Raw genomic sequence first — 6,161 nt, 5'->3', positions numbered from 1 at the left:
AGGCTGATGGAGCTGAGCGTTTACTGGCCAGATGCCCTTCCTGACACCACATGGCATTCGCAGCAATCATTTTTTTTATTTGTGCCCAACGGAGAGAGAAACATCTGCTGCTAAATGGGGGTAACTACCAGAGCCCTGACACCATGGTTTAGTGCAACGCATGAACTCTGACTTATTGTCCGATAGGAATGCAATCCTGGTTAGATGTCCACAGGATTGGGCAAGTCCTTCATGACCAACAAGAATCCTGTGATTGTGCTTGAGGGCTTTATCTTCACGTCACCAGAAGATGGACGTCAGCAACTCAGTTGAGTTTCTTCCAAAAGGCTCTCATGGTTTATCCCTCGGTCCAAGGTTGTGACCACAACTTTTTCTCCAAACTGAAACCAAGGATCAGAAGTCAAGAATGGACGTGTTGCTTCTTGAGAGCTCTGAGTTCTTGTGTGTGTGTGTGTCCGTGTGTGTGTGTCTGTTTTACAGGCCAGGGCATTATGGAAACTCAGCTCATACAGATCAGGAAACCTTGGAAAGACAAGCCATGGTTTAGTGCAATAGACGAACTCAGACTTTTGTCTGGGAAGAACGCGATCGTGGACAGAAGGCCATTTTAGAAGAACATGGTGTGTACAGCAGCAGGCACCAACCTTTGTGGCTTGGTGGCCTGGTGGGGTGCGGGGGTAGAGAGAGAGAGAGGAACTGGGTTGTGCTACTGTGCACGCCTTGTGCAAGTGGTGGGCCGATGCGCATGTGCGAATGCCTGCTGCTGGCGCAATTTGAGCTGCATGCAAGCGTGCTCCAGCCAGTCACTCACGAGATCCAATTCTGAACAGGCCATGGCCTGGCAGTGTGCTGCAGCCACGGGGTTTGGGGACCTCTGGGGTACAGGATAGAATGCCAGGGAGGACAATGAGCGTCATGCCTGTCATGACCTTATGGTGGCGGTGATGCCATTTATGTAATTTGCGTGACTTGTGCAATGATGTCACGACATCTGTGATGTCACCACGGCTTCTCCTGGATACCCATGGGTTTCTCCCATTCATCTTTTTTCCTCTTGCGGGAACAGAGATGCCTGTTCTGACCAAGGCTTCCAAAGACACCAACAAAAGCTCATACAATCCAAAACTCTTTTATTTTAGTTAAATGGCTGTGAATTGTCGTCATTTGCAGCCCGGAATGAGTCTTAATCGGTTATAATTAGTCCGAGGGACGTCCAAAGTTCAAAGTTCTTTGTAAGACGTCTAATAAGAACGCATCTTATCTTACTTTGAAGTGCTGCCAACGACTAAAGTCCCAGTTAGTCTTTCCAAAACCAAACAGAGAACAAATTCATCATGAAGCTTTCAGAGTTCAAACCGATCAGAGGAATGACGTTGCTTCCTGCAAAGGTTTTCTTACCTTTGCACTTCCTTTATGCCTGAGGGGAGGGGCAATCACCTCCAAGCCTTACTCCCAAGTCGCCCCTTTTGTCTTAGCTGCTCTTGTCTTCTGGCAGTTCTGCGCATGTGCACACTGGGAACAGGCTCCCATTGTTCCTCTTCCTTGCTGCTGCCAGATTCTGGAGGCTCCGGAGTCAGCACCCCACTCCCAGATGGTCCTGGACCCATCTTTGCATCGGATGCAGGACCCTCGTCCGAGTCCTCCCCAGACTCCTGGACTGGTCCCCGTTCTTCCCCACGGTCTGATTCTGCGGCCGTCTGCACAGGCTGCCAGCAAACCACAACAATGCCAAACCAAAGAAACTTATCAGGATTGGGCGCTAGCAAATTTGGACTATTGTCGTGTGCAAATTCCTCTTTTTTCTGATTAAGCCAGAAGTGACACTTTTTGATTGTGCAAACTGCTGAGTGTATATTTAAAAACCTGATGCATTTTCTTTAAACATAGGTGTGTTCCAAGTCAACCTTACTGCTGATCGAGTTGTCGGCGTAGATAGTACACAAGTACAGTGCTTTTTAAACTAAATTCACTTCTGGCGTAAATATAAACCAGGATAGAAATAAGTTCACAAATGCAGTTCAGGCCAAATTAAAACCCATTATTACTGAACAGCGTGAGCGCACAATTTTAGGTTTATTTTTATATAAACTCCTCAAAAAAATAAAGGGAACGCTTAAACAACACAATGTAACTCCAAGTCAATCACACTTCTGTGAAATGAAACTGTCCACATGCAAATGTTGTGCAAATGGAATAGACAACAGGTAGAAAGCAGAGGCAGTTAGCAAGACATCCCAAGACAAAGGAGTGGTTCTGCATGTGGTGACCACAGACCACTTCTCAGGTCCTATGCTTTCTGGCTGATGGTTTGGTCACTTTTGAATGCTGGCGGTGCTTTCACTCTAGTGGTAGCATGAGACGGAGTCTACAACCCACACAAGTGGTTCAGGTAGTGCAGCTCATCCAGGATGGTACATCAATGCAAGCTGTGGCAAGAAGGTTTGCTGTGTCTGTCAGTGTAGTGTCCAGAGCATGGAGGTGCTACCAGGAGACAGGCCAGTACATCAGGAGACGTGGAGGAGGCCGTAGGAGGGCCAGGATCAGGACCGCTACCTCCGCCTTTGTGCAAGGAGGGACAGGAGGAGCACTGCCAGAGCCCTGCAAAATGACCTCCAGCAGGCCACAAATGTGCATCTGGCTGCTCAAATGGTCAGAATCAGACGCCATGAGGGAGGTATGAGGGCCCAACGTCCACAGGTGGGGGTTGTGTTTACAGCCCAACACTGTGCAGGACGTTTGGCATTTGCCAGAGAACACTAAGATTAGCAAATTCGCCACTGGTGCCCTGTGCTCTTCACAGATGAAAGCAGGTTCACACTGAGCACATGTGATAGACATGACAGGGTCTGGAGTTGCTGTGGAGAACGTTCTGCCTGCAACATCCTCTAGCATGACCGGTTTGGCAGTGGATCAGTAATGGTGTGGAGTGGCATTTCTTTAGGGGGCCGCGCAGCCCTCCATGTGCTCGCCAGAGGTAGCTTGACTGCCATTAGGTACCGAGATGAGATCCTCAGACCCCTTGTGAGACCATATGCTGGTGCAGTTGGCCCTGGGTTCCTCCTACTGCAAGACAATGCTAGACCTCATGTGGCCGGAGTGTGTCAGCAGTTCCTGCAAGATGAAGGCATTGATGCTATGGACAGGCCCTCCCGTTCCCCAGACCTGAATCCAATTGAGCACATCTGGAACAACATGTGCCACGTTGCACCGCAGACTGTCCAGGAGTTGGGGGATGCTTTAGTCTAGGTGTTGGAGGAGATCTCTCAGGAGACCATCTGCCCAGGCGTTGTAGGGAGATCATACAGGCATGTGGAGGCCACACACACTACTGAGCCACATTTTGACTTGTTTTAAGGACATTAAATCAAAGTTGGATCAGCCTGTCATGTTTTTTTCCACTTTAATTTTGAGTGTAACTCCAAATCCAGACCTCCATGGGTTGCTAAATTTGATTTCCATTGATAATTTTTGTGTGATTTTGTTGTCAGCACATTCAACTATGTAATGAACAAAGTATTTCATAAGAATATTTCATTCATTCAGATCTAGGATGTCTTATTTTTGTGTTCCCTTTATTTTTTGAGCAGTGTATTTATGTTCACATCTTCCAAAGCATACATACACCATATCTTTCTGTTCCTTGACACCGGACCTAGATTAATAAGAATAGTTTGAGTTACTGAATTGTTTATTTTCTTTGCTCTTGTCGAATTCTAGTACAATGCATATTATATTTTATTATCCTAGTTCACAATTTAAAAAAACCCAGCATTTTGTCATTTTACTGACCAGACTCAGCTGCTCTGGCACTGCATTATTTTTAATACATTACAATGTGGTTTATTTGCACTGAATATGCAGCCATTTGTGACTTACTCAATAAACATGATTTTTTAAAAAATGCCACAGGTTACAACCCATAATGACTTGATTCATACAGAGTCCTCAACCTATGATCACAATTGAGCCCCAAATTTCTGTTGCTAAGCAAAACAGCTAGGTGAGTTTTGCTCCATTTTACAACCTTTCTTGCCACGGTTGTTAAGTGAATCACTGCACTTGTTAAATAATTCACATGGTCATTAAGTGAATCTGGCTTCCCCCCCCCATTGACTTTGGTTGTCAGATGGTCACAAAAGGGGGCTGCATGGCCCCAGGACTCTGCAATTGTCATAAATATGAGTCAGTTGCCAAGCATCTGAATTTCGACCCTGAGAATGCCACAAAAATGTCATCAGTCTTTTTTCTGGTTGCCACTGTAACTTTGAATGATCACTAAATGCATTGTTGTAACTCAAGGACTACCTGTAATAAATCATAAGATAGAGACCAATTTCTGGATTTTTTTTCAGCACATGAATAATAATTCTGTGCCAGCTCACTTGACGGGGAAGAGTGTTTAACTTTTCCTTCCTGCGTCTTATTTGTATATTATTTTTAAAGCATTAGCATTAATTTAATTGATGGAATTTGAAGCCAAGGGGTTCAGCCATAACAACCATCGGCTTGGCTGTAGAGAAATAATGAGAAAAGTCATGGGCAACAAGACTAATCAGGATGTGTTACTAAATGGAGCATCCAGAGTCCACGGAAGTCTACCTTTGAGAATCATTTACAGGGGAACAAGGAAGAGAGAAAGCTACCGTCCTGTTTGTCCTCACACAATTGTCACTTTGGTGGGACACAATTGTGCTGCTTAAAGCATTTGTACCCTGCCCTGTTATTAATTCAAACCCAAAGAAATCACAGAAAGATGATGATGTTACCAAAACTAAAAAACAAACCCAAGCAATATATTTACAACAAAATAATCCATGCAGCGTTTTATTGCAGCGTTCAGGGTAAAAAAGTTTGCAGGAAAAAAAAAAAAACCTCTCCAGGACAATAACGTTTGCTGAATGTAGGGCAAACTTGGCAAGATTTTAAAGATGATGAGATTTATTTATGCGCCGTTTCAGAATGTGTCTGACAAATTTCTCCCTCCAAATGTGAGTGGACCTTGAGTTCTGGCTGGGTTTTATGGAACCGACAGACCTGCAAAGTACCTGCTTGGGAATATGAGTGTATAGCTTTAGAGAGTGATTAATAAAATTGCTCCAAGCAGATTTACATTTTTTTAAAAAAATTAAATGTCCCAATGAAGTTTTCCAACTGTCATTGTATTTCACTCTTTATATAACATGGGATGCTCCATCACCGGAAGTTTTTAAGCAGAGATTGGGTAGCTCTTTGTCCAGAATGGTAAAGATGGGGTTGGACTAGATAGAAGACCCATAATGTCTCTTCTCACAATTCTCTTTGATAAGTTTCCAGTACTACTTTCATTTGGAAACTGTCCCGAGGAGCTCCACGACTTACTCACTTGAGCATTTGCATCCTGCATCCCCTTCAAGCCACAATCCAACCACGATTCAAAAGCGATGGGTGGATGAGCCTTCTCCTATCTAAAATATCCAGCCAGTAACCAAGCCACAATCTGCTTAACCATGGCTTGTTAAGCAACCCTCAGCTAGCATAACCCAAAACACTAAGCTGTAAATAATGGATTACAAGCCACGCCAGCTGGGCTCATGCAATACACCAAGCCAACATGGGGCAATATAGAATAGAATAGAGCTGGAAGGGACCTTGGAGGTCTTCTAGTCCAGCCCCTTGTTCAAGCAGTAGTTTCTATATCATTTCAGACAAGTGACTGTCCAGTCTCTTCTTAAAAACCTCCAGTGATAGAGCACCCACGATTTCTGGTGGCCAGCTGTTCCACTGGTTAATTGTCCTCACTGTTCGGAAGTTTCTCCCGAATTCCAGGTTCCTCCTCTCCTTGGTTACTTTCCATCCATTGTTTCTTGTCCTGCCTGCATTCTTCCTTGTGGCAGCCCCTCAAATACTGCTATCATGTCACCCCTAATTCTTCTCTTTAGACTAGCCAAACCCAAATATTACAGCCGTTCTTCCTATGTTTTAGTCTCCAGGCCTCTGATCATCTTAGTTGCTCTTCTCTGAACTTTTTTTCCAAAGTCTCAACAACTTTTTGTGAGTGACCAAAATGGTTCGCAGTTTTCCAGGTGTGCTCTGACTAGGCTTATAGCCTGCTGGGTAAACCATGGTTTACTCCTATGAAACTAGGAATAGAACGGCCAGATTGAAAAGTGGGGAGAGAGAGA

The sequence above is a fragment of the Pseudonaja textilis genome, chromosome 11 (assembly GCF_049901715.1).
Source record: "Pseudonaja textilis isolate UNSWEBS1 chromosome 11, rPseTex1.2, whole genome shotgun sequence".
Taxonomy (NCBI): Eukaryota; Metazoa; Chordata; class Lepidosauria; order Squamata; family Elapidae; genus Pseudonaja; species Pseudonaja textilis.
The sequence above is the reverse complement of the archived record's forward strand: the minus strand, read 5'-3'. Positions refer to the sequence as shown.